Source organism: Teleopsis dalmanni, chromosome 2 (genome assembly GCF_002237135.1).
Source record: "Teleopsis dalmanni isolate 2A chromosome 2, ASM223713v2, whole genome shotgun sequence".
Classification (NCBI taxonomy): Eukaryota; Metazoa; Arthropoda; class Insecta; order Diptera; family Diopsidae; genus Teleopsis; species Teleopsis dalmanni.
The window spans coordinates 240624907-240635954 of NC_051847.1; positions in this window are offsets into that span (position 1 = coordinate 240624907).

Below are 11048 nucleotides of genomic sequence, written 5' to 3' on the forward strand. Positions count from 1 at the left end.
GATGTATCATGGCACTTTGAAGATCTCTTAAATCAGATCTACGAAATACTAAAGGAATATTTTAGGAAGAGATTTTCAATACTCATTAAATGTAATTTTTTTTGACTTAAACTGTACCCCTAAACCTAAAAAATTAGTTCATAATGTTACAGGGACCACAGCTCAGAAAAATTAGTTGAATTTATTGATATCATATGCATTTTGGGTTTAAACTATTCCCTTCTATGGTTGATATCTTTATATTAAAGGTAGTAACCATAATTTTATACAAATGTTTGAATGTATATTATAATGCCTATATATTTCAATAAAATATCTTTATAAATAAGATTTATAAATAGAAAACTGGACAACTTATGGGAAAGTTTTCAAATATTAGAATATCTTGTGGTTTGCTCAGAAAATTTAAAAATCAGTAATCGTTTGACGAAGCAAGTAAAACACCAGAACAACGTAGTGCGTCTGTTGAAAAAAGTTGAGTTAAGGTGACTTATTCTGTTGTAATTAATAAATCCATTTTGAATGAGGAAATATTTATAATATATATAATTTTATCATTAGAAATATAAATTTTGTGACTTAAATGCCTTAAAATTTTAATACAAAGAAATTGTTTATAAAAAAATAGTCATTTATAATAAAATTATATACAGTTTATGTGCCACCTCAAGCACTAAAAAAAATGTGTAATTTATTTTTTTTAAATAAAATGAACGAAAAAAAAAAATAAAAAAGATGAAACTGTTTTAAGTGCAACAATTTTTGTTTAAAAAATATTATATACCTTCTCATGGCAGTTATAATAAATGAGTTCATTTTTTTTGCAACTAAATTTTAATATTTTTAATTTTAATTTTACTGTAAACAAAAAAATTTGAAAAATTAATTTTTTGCAATGATACGGTTAAATTTCACTTACATAAATGGAGCAAAATTTTAATTTAAAATTTTGCCAAAATAAGTTGTTTTTCCCCATAACTAATATTTTCATAAAGAAAATAAAATAATTGCTTAAGAAATATTAAATAAGTTAACTTAAATTAATTTAAAATTTAATCGGCAAAAAAGTTTTAATTAAATCCAAACCCACTGTGCAGCCATAAAGATATTAATCTCTGAATCTCTGGTGGAAGCCTCAAACCGGCATGAGACAACATTTACCATAAACAAGAATAACAAAGAAAAGTGTCTGCCTGCTCAGTCGCCCATTCGATTGCTGTTTTAAATTCCCAAAGCAGCGATTAGCGCTATCACCACCATAGGCATTGCATGAAGCTAGCTTTTCATCTTGAAGCACTGCTACGATGCGGGTGATGCACCACAACAAAAACGCTTACATCATTCGTTATTGTGTCGACTGAGTTCGACGCCATCAGGCCTACTAATGCAGTGCTGTAACGTACACTGCGCAGTTCCGTGAGTGCTGCTGCATTACTGGAGGCCACTGAGAATACTAGTGACACATGGATTTTGGGAATGGTTAAGCGGTTAAGTGATTATGCATATATGCCAGAGGGTACTTACTGGGTAATGCACAAAGTGGCAAACACTTTGCACCGCTGTGCTGTGCTGCAATGCAATAAAGAAAGAAAAAACAACCAAAAAATCTTTAGCAAGATCACATGGAGCAACTGTAATTACTTTGTATGCATAGAGTGCCTTCTTATGTTTGCAGACTTACAAATTCATGGGTCTCTCTCTGTGTGTGTTACTCAGTTACTGGTGCTACCTTGGTGCATCTTCAGTAATTTCACTATTATATCACGCGCACAGCTGTAGAACGGCTACGTTTTCTAGTTGTGGCAAGTTTCATTTTGGGTCTTCATGGTGGGGGGAAGACACGCCAATATAGCGTGTGTCAAAGTTTGTTTCCATGTTAACTTGCATCTTTTGTGGGCCAAGAGGCGAATCTTGTTCGGTGGGTCCATACTTTATCATTTTGTTCGTTTTATTGTTGTTTTTATATGGTATGTTCATATTGGTATTGTATTGCAAATGTAGGTGACTGTGTCGTCGGTTACTCGGTTAGTGGCTGTTTGGTTTTTTGACTTGCTGGTTGGTTGGTTGGAAGCGCAGAGTGAGAATGTCAGGCATTTGTCTTTGTCGGTAGTGTGGGAAATTGCACTCCCACATTTGTCGCTTCGTGTTGCTTGAAATATTTATTTTTGGATTTTGGTTGTTGGATTTCGAATTTTGTAAAGATGCATGAGAATTGTAAATAGAAAATTGTACACACATTACATATTCATATATTTGTATAAATACACATTACGTTATTTTCATTATTGTTATTGTAGTCACTTTACTTGATATTGTCGTTTTTCTTGATGGAAGCTGCAGTGCAGTTGGTGTGGCATGTGGTGATGATGCTCACAAATGGCAAAACCATGTTGCATACTTGTATTGTATTTATTGTAACTGAGCATTGTTTTTTTTCTTCTTTGGATAATTATAATTACATTGGTATTGTTAAAACCTGTGTGGAATTTCCGAGTTATTGTGTTTTAATTGTGGAATTTGAGCTGTCAACTTATTTTAACTTTTAAGTTTAAATTTCATTTAAAAAATTGTAAAAGTAGAAATGAGTTGTTTTTTCTAAACGCCCAAAGTCGTAAGTGAGGCGCCTGGTTTTTTAAAAAAAAAAAATATATATTACAACATATCTTTTTTTCTAATGTTTTGATACTCATCGAAAAACACACTTACAATGATGCAACAATACCTGAGTTTATTCAAGTAAAGCTGACAGCGGTGACGTATGATTGATATAAACTGCCACTTACTGATTTTTATATATTAATAAAAAATATATATATTCAAACATGAATAAGTAATATTTTAAAAAACATTAATTAAATATTAGTTTTGGTTCCATTCTTATAGTTTCAACATTTCTTAGAATTTGATATAACCACTTCTGTTGAAAAAAATGCATCGTTGGTTTTTGATACTTCCTCAACATTGTCAAAATTTTATTATTACACTATTATGTTATGTACATAAACTGTAAAAGGTCTTTAATATGAAGAAAAATATAAATTACACAGACAGTATTCTAGATGATTCTGTTTGATAGAAATACTTTTTTGGTTCTTGATCAAGAACAAGAACAAAAACTTCCCACCTAACCGGTAGCAAAGCCGTGCTAGAGTGTAACGAGACGGTGCATTGCCTTTTACACACAGACGACATTGCGTCACATCACAGCAGATTAAAATGTCTTATCAAGTATCCTTAAAGGACAATATGTATATTTTAAAAATGTATTATTTACCTAAACCAATATTAGATCATAGTAAACTTAATTTTATGTATATATAATTAACAAATACAAATGGTAACTTTAAAGCTTTTTTTATTTGCCATCTAAAAGTTTTTCACATTGACTATATATATTAGTTCTAGTGTTTTCAATAAACTTATATACTATATGTGATTGAGTTTTTGGTTTAATGTGATTCTATGAAACTATACTTTTTTAAGCAGGTGATTAAGAAGATTCTATGATCTTAAGTAATTGCAGTAAATAAATTATTTTCTCAAATTTAAAATTTTATTTTATATGCAGTCAGCAATACATTCATTACGTCTTATATTTTCTGAATTTTAATAAATAGCTATTCAAAGCTGTATAAATTTAAAATTTAAATTTAATTAAATGTTAAAAATTTAATTTAAATTTTAAAATAATAATTTATTTTATTTCCCCACCCAATTTAGCGAAATTGTGGAAGTAGTTAAGAATTTCCTAAAAATTATTCAGTTATTTGCCGCAGGACTATCCGAAAATGTAACTCACTCGTACTGTTTTTAGGAGTCTATTAACCTCTTCAATGTCACAGTATAGTGGACAGTCTCAGATAAATTTTTGCAATGTGTGGTACTCTCAACAGGGTTCAAAGTAGGGCTAAACTTTATATTAGTGTTGACTTGAGTATCACACCATCCATTGCGTTCAACCTAATGTTTTACTTAATGATTGTTCTTATAAATAAATAAATGACAGCATTATCTGCTCTTAGACTTAAAATTACTGTGTATATAGTGACTACGACACAGTTCCATTTTTTCAGTCCTATTGATCACATTTCTTCCTGACTCTCAATTTCGATAGGAAAATATATGTCGATATTTAAAAGGCACCTTTCCTTTGTGTTGTACAATAAATATCTTCATAAAATTACAATAATATAAAAAATATAATAATAACATTTCAAACTTTTATTGATTAAAGTTGTTATCATTTAAATTTAATTAAATTCTAACAATTTAAAAGATTTTAAAAATGATTAATTACTTTAATTTAGTATCTAATTTTAAGTATTTATCTTGGTTGCCACTAAAATATTTCGTAATGATGTTTATTAGTTTGAAAAAATGACAAATCTAAAGTTTTAGCATGAAAAATTTGTAATACACACCTTTAAGCCCTTTACAAAGATCTCTGTAAGGCCATAACCAAAGCTAAAAGGTAATATCAGCAAAAAAAACTCGACTTTGCCATTTCAAAGTTGAGGTTGCCGGAAAAATCAATTTTGCAAAAAACTGATGTTGCACAAAAAGAGAAATGTCAACGGCTTAACAAAGTAGTAAACAGCATTTTTGATGGCTTCAACATTTTGCACATAGCCATAGAGCAACTCCCATTGCACATTTGCATAAATATTTTGAGCGTGGATTTTGACACCTTTATGTCCAGCAACGGATTTTACTGGAAAATTGCGTTTATCTGGATATTTTCGACAATAAAAATAAAAATTACCGAACATTAATTTTACTGGATTGAAACGTGATACTGTGAAAAGATGTCTATTGGTTATAATAAAATATAAGATACACACCATGCACGATTGAGCATGTGCAACAATTAGTGCTCTGCCCAACAGCATGTGAGCTTCACAAGAGTTTCCATTTCGTTATCTGCAGTTTAACCCTTTACAGTGTTTCATGTGCAGTTTTGTACAAAAATCGAAAATAATTTACAGTAATTGACAATCTCACGAATCAATGGCACTCTAGCTACGGGTATAGAGGCAGATCGAGCCTGGCTTATGTACCAACCCAAACCATGCTGAACTATACAGAGTTCAACTGTGCGCACCATCATCTTGGCGTTTGACAATCCTTAACCAATTTTAACTTTCGGGTTCGCTATGAGAAATTTTCTGTTTATGTCTTCTTTATTTTGTATAATTCCTGCAATTGGCTCTGCTGTCGATTACCTGAAAATGTGGGAAATGACTGGGCATATGGCGAAGCCGTTTCTGTTCATAATTTGCTTAGGTTATGAAGCCTAGGTTGCTTTTGGTAATTTTATGTTAGTCAGTTAGTATGTTTGCTTGAAGTAATAAATGTTCAATTTCTTTTCTGCTATTGATCATGACGATAGTGACGAGAAAAGTTGTTGCATATCACGCGCACTTAATAGGTTTCTTAGGTCTTGCATGATATTAAGTTTGATATTAAATGACGTTATTTGCATCCGGAAGATGAGACCTTGCGTGGGAGAAAATGTGACTTTAATTGTTTATTTACAATTTTTATATATTATTAGTTTTCCATGTCATTGTTTATTAGTTACCCATTTCGATTAGTTATGGTAGTGATTTATTGATATTGAATTATTGAAGTTGTTATGACTTCAGATTGATGTACATTTTATATAACTACGAAATTGATTAGCTAATATAGGGAGTACCATGTTAAAGTGTTTCAGATGTTTAAAGATTAATGGTTTATGAAAGCACAAGGAAGCAAAGCTGAAGTTATTTAATAACACGGTAATAAATGCATAGGTCTTATATAACCAGAGCCAATATAGGCTTTGAGTAGGTTTGATTAGAGTGAATGATTATATTAACATTACTAATATGCAACAATCCAACAAATTTTTCCTTTTCTACATATAATTTATTATCGTGGTTTTATGATGGCAGTTTGATTTTATAAAAATTTATTTCAAATAAATTTATTTCAAATAAAATTTGATTTATGCTGATATTATTAATAGTGGTTTGAAAATAAATATTTACATTTAGTTTATCCTTAACTTATATATATGTAAGGTTAGCTTAGGTAAGGTAAGATTAAGTTATTGTAACAGTCAGTTCTATTGTCTTCACTGAAGCCATATGAAACACTACTTATATATTATATACATAAATGTAATATAACAATTAATTTCTTGAAATCGGCAAACAAATCCACTTAAATACATTTAATACTTCAAATTAAACTCAGATTTGAGCTACAACAATGAACATTTCTACTGCATTTAAACTTTCTACTTTATTAATGATTAAACATACACGTTTTACTAACATATTCCTAGGTGCACACCAACTAGAGGATGAAGATCTTCGCAAACTCCGTCCGAAAGAGCTGATTCGATTCGTCAAGATACTAAACATCTAAATACAAAGGGGTGCTCAATAGATCACAATGGTCGCAGTGCATAGGGTCCTTAACCTAATCCAAAACCCAAAAACATCGTTAAAAAAAAAACAAAACATTTTCGTACATTGAAGAGTCAACTTAATAAATTTCTATAAATATTGTAAACAAATTTTACATACCCTAAAACCGTTATATACAGCTCTAATTCTCATAATTCGCAAAAAGTATGATTTTAATAACATAGTTTCAAAAGGTTATCAGATACCGACTGATTGGAGAGCACTAAGTGGTTCATCAATCTAATATTGTGCGATATTTTTTTTTAAAAATTAACATAATATATATAGCAATTCAATTGATCTTCCATAATTAACCAAAAACTTCTAACATCGAATGGTACTATTTATTACTTTTAATATATGTATATAGTATTGTTATAAAATAGTAGTTTACAGAAACTCTATGGACGACTGACTTATTAAACTACGCCGTATGATCAAACAACTTTGTAGTACAACACTCGAATAATAGTTTGTCATATAAAGTGTATACATGTATATACATTGTATAAATACATTTGACTAGCTTTTAAAATGTATTGAATAGCAATAAAATCTAGGATCAAATTATGTTAAGTCATGTAAGTAGACCAACATTTCAAATATATTCGTATATTTAAAATAATAGTAGCGATGTGCCTACTTACGCCCACAGTTGACTGTTGATGATTTAAAATGTTTATTGGAAAATAATTGTGCTACTGATGTTCTATAAACGTTATTTCCAGAGCTTACCTAGCACAGCAATTAAATACAGTAGTTTTAAGTGTCAAACAAGTATCATAAAGTTAAGTCAATCAACCGAAGCACACAGATACTATATTTCCTAAAGATTTCAAAAATACATGACACGACAATATTTACAAGCCAATTTCTTTGACAGATTTGGTTGCGAGAAAAATATGTCATATAACATCTTGAAATATTATTTTTGTTTGATTTCCTAAATTTGTTGAATTAACTCAGAAATTAATTGATTTAATTTGATTTTATTGTAAGTTCTTCTTGAATTTTTTACCAAGTATAAATATTTCAACCAGAAAATTCAGCATCCATAAATCCACCTTCAACAACAGTCCAATACTGATTGAATTCGCTGTGGCCTACAACATGTAAGTATGTAGCACTAGATTTTTCACCCCGATATTCATAAAGCAACGTGACCTCCTCTCGATCAATCAACACGAAACCAGATTAATCATTTCGTTCCACTAGAAGAGGTTGGGGACTATATTTTCGAATCTGTCAAGAATTTTAGCTACCTTGGCGCCACCGTAACGAATAATATTTATATCAGCCTAGAGATCAGACAAAGAATTACAATTACCCATAGGTGCTACTATGGACTCAGTAGGCAATTGAAATGTGTAGTTTTTATTCGACAAACAAAATTTATGCTCTTTAGGTCGCGAATCTTAAAAGTTCTTAATGACATATTTGGTCCTCTACGCGTTGGCGACAACTACTACATCCAAATAAACTTTCAGCTGTATAAGCTTTATTACAACATTGATAAAATTCACCGGACTAACATTCAGCGGTTTCACTGGTTTGATCATGTTGTAAGGATGTATGAATGTGTTTAGATGTAGTTAGAGAATGAAATCAGTTGTAGACCGTGTCTCCGATGGAGAGATCAAGTTATGAGAGCACTAACCGAACTTGGTGCATGAAACTGGAGAAGGCGTGCACTTGCAGAAGAGAAGCAAAGGCACCTGAAGAAACATGAACCTTCAGACCGAAACCCAGTAACGGGATGATATGATCAAAAATGTGAGTAAGTAATATATATGTTTAATTTCAACACAATTAAGTCTGTAGTAAAACACAGCTAAGGAAGGTCTAACAATCTCACTAAGATAAGTATATCTGAAACAATAAAATGTTGACTCTACCTGGAAGCAGAAAACGCCAGAAAACAGAAAAGACCTTTGATATTTATTGTTCGTTGTTCGGCTTTGATTATGCTCAGGAATAGATTGCAAAGTTTAGGGTTCCTATTAGCAACTGATATTTGGAAATTTTTAACAGGTGAAATTTTGCCATGGTGAAGTTTGTATCACTATCTGATATTAGGAAATCATATATAAATGAAATTTTAGCTTTTTTTCAAAAATTTTAATGTTGTCTGTTTAGTTAGAGTCAATTAACAGCACAAAAGACCTATCATTGTCGCCGTATTTCACTATATTTCCAGTACTTTTTTATTAGTATTCCATTCGAACTTTTATTCGTTCTAGCTAGTTAATTCACCATTGATGTAATTGGTATCTTCCTTCCATGTTTGTTTTCAAAATTTATTTTCTGCTTTTCACATAATAAAAGTGTATAGATTATAATAATTTATTATTATGTCTGATGAAATGATAAACAATAATCCAGCCAAGGTGTAAAGAGGGGTTCTGAAGACACCTCGTAGTTGATAAAGATTAAAAGTGCTCAAGTGCAGTGGCTCAAATAGCTTTAACATAATTATAATAATTTATGTTTACACTCTTCGTAGAGCACTCATAGAGTCCATGCTATATATTTTCCTTTGTAAGAAATGTAAGTTTATATATAGTTTGAAACTTAAAGAGTACGACAAGTGAGTAAATCTTATTGGCATGAAGAAACTCTTTATAATTTGATTACACACGAGAATCTATCAAAAAATAATATAAAACAATTATTTATAAATATTTTATTTATGTCTAGTATATTTTTTCCGCAAGTAAGTTAAAGAGTTTAGTGGCTAAGTTAAATTTATCCTAAAAGCATTTCGAAATTAAAGTTGCAAGCTCGGCATACTTTCAAAATACTCGTACATTATCCATTTAATTGCACGTATTCTGGTTTTAAATTATATTTAGAATGTAAAGTTACATTTAAATGCATTTAAGTTGTATTTTAATATTTTAAATAAAATTTATCAATGTTACTTGAAAGTTGAAGACGAAGAATTGCAACTGTCTGGAAGCTTTGTCGACGCTATGATTGCTCCAAACATTTCGGCAACAATGCAATTATTAAAATGTGTGCCCCTAATCCAGCGAAGCTTGTAATACCAAGTATCTTACTATAAATCACTGTAATCACGTTTTTGTTATAAAATTATTTATGATATGTTGTTTATCAGTTAGTAATAACGTTTATAAAAGCATTAATGTATATTTAATGAGGAAACCAGGCAAGCGATTATATTTGTGACGAAAACATAAACATTCCAAAATTCGCAGAATTATGATATATAAATAAAAATTACATGCACGTCATATATTTTTTTAATACTAACTTGTTGAAACATATTACAATATTCAAAAATTTTTAAAAGTTATTGCTTTAATAAGCTTGAAATATTACATATCACACAAGATAATAAACTTTTGACTAAACTTCAAAAATAAACATAAATTAAAAAATAATTTACGACTCATTTTAATAGTGCAATTTATAATTTTAAACTTTATTTAGCTGTTTAAACTGAAGATATTGACACTGTTAACCAGCCACATTAGAAAAATTGTTATTAAAACAGGCGGTCCTAGAGACATAGTTTTCCATTTATGTGTTTGTTGTTAATAGAATAAGTACCTTCTCAAATACTATAAGTATCTTCTCAAGTATTATATAAACACAAGCCGATGCTCACTTTCAAATAACAGTTGGTGAGCTAAAATATTTGTTTTATAATGGATAGGTTCGTATCTTATACTGTCTGCATATAACAGAAATATTAATCACTTCAGTCACAATTTAGAATTCTTCATTTATTAAATATTAAATTTATTAAACATTTAATTTTAAAATTACATATGAACAAAGCGACTAATTGGTCTAGATCGAATCAATTTAATATAGTACATAATATTACAATATAGGCCGTGTGCGAGTTCGAGTAAATTTATGGTAAATTGAGGCAAATACTAAATTATGTCGGTACGGCAGCGAATGTTGTTATTTAGCAGAATTTCGAGTAGGGTAAATTAGTTAAAAATTAGGTAAATGAGGTGTTATCATTGCGAAAACTTTATAAGATATTTAATAAATAAATTTGAAAACTTTTAACAAAAAATAATAAATAAGTGCAAAAAATAAATAAATATTTACATAAGCGCAGTGCAAAAAATCCTAGGAAAGTTCAATTTACTTTACCTCAATTTACTCTATGTACACTAACACGACACTGTTTAATAGATAGGTAGGCCGATCGATTATGGTCTCCCTATAATGACTAATAGTCCTGTTGTAGATCAGATATAAAATATAAAAATGTTACTCAACTACTCTGACAGCTCGGCACTTACTACACTTACCCACGATTGGTTGCTACTTCCTAAGTTTTTTCCCTCACATCTCCAATATGTGCAATAAAAATATTATTAGCTTGTTTAAAACAACATTGTGATTTTACCCCTACGTTTTGTAGTGTTTACATGAGATTAAAGGTATGCTCACAGTCAGGCTACAAAAAGCCTACAATCTGCTAGAGACTTAACATCTCTTACTGATAACACTTTGGATCCATTTAGAGTAGAAAGAGTCAGCTTTCTTTCTATGTATCTAGGTTTCATTGACAATTATCTATAAAACTGAAAAAACCAAATTAACTTC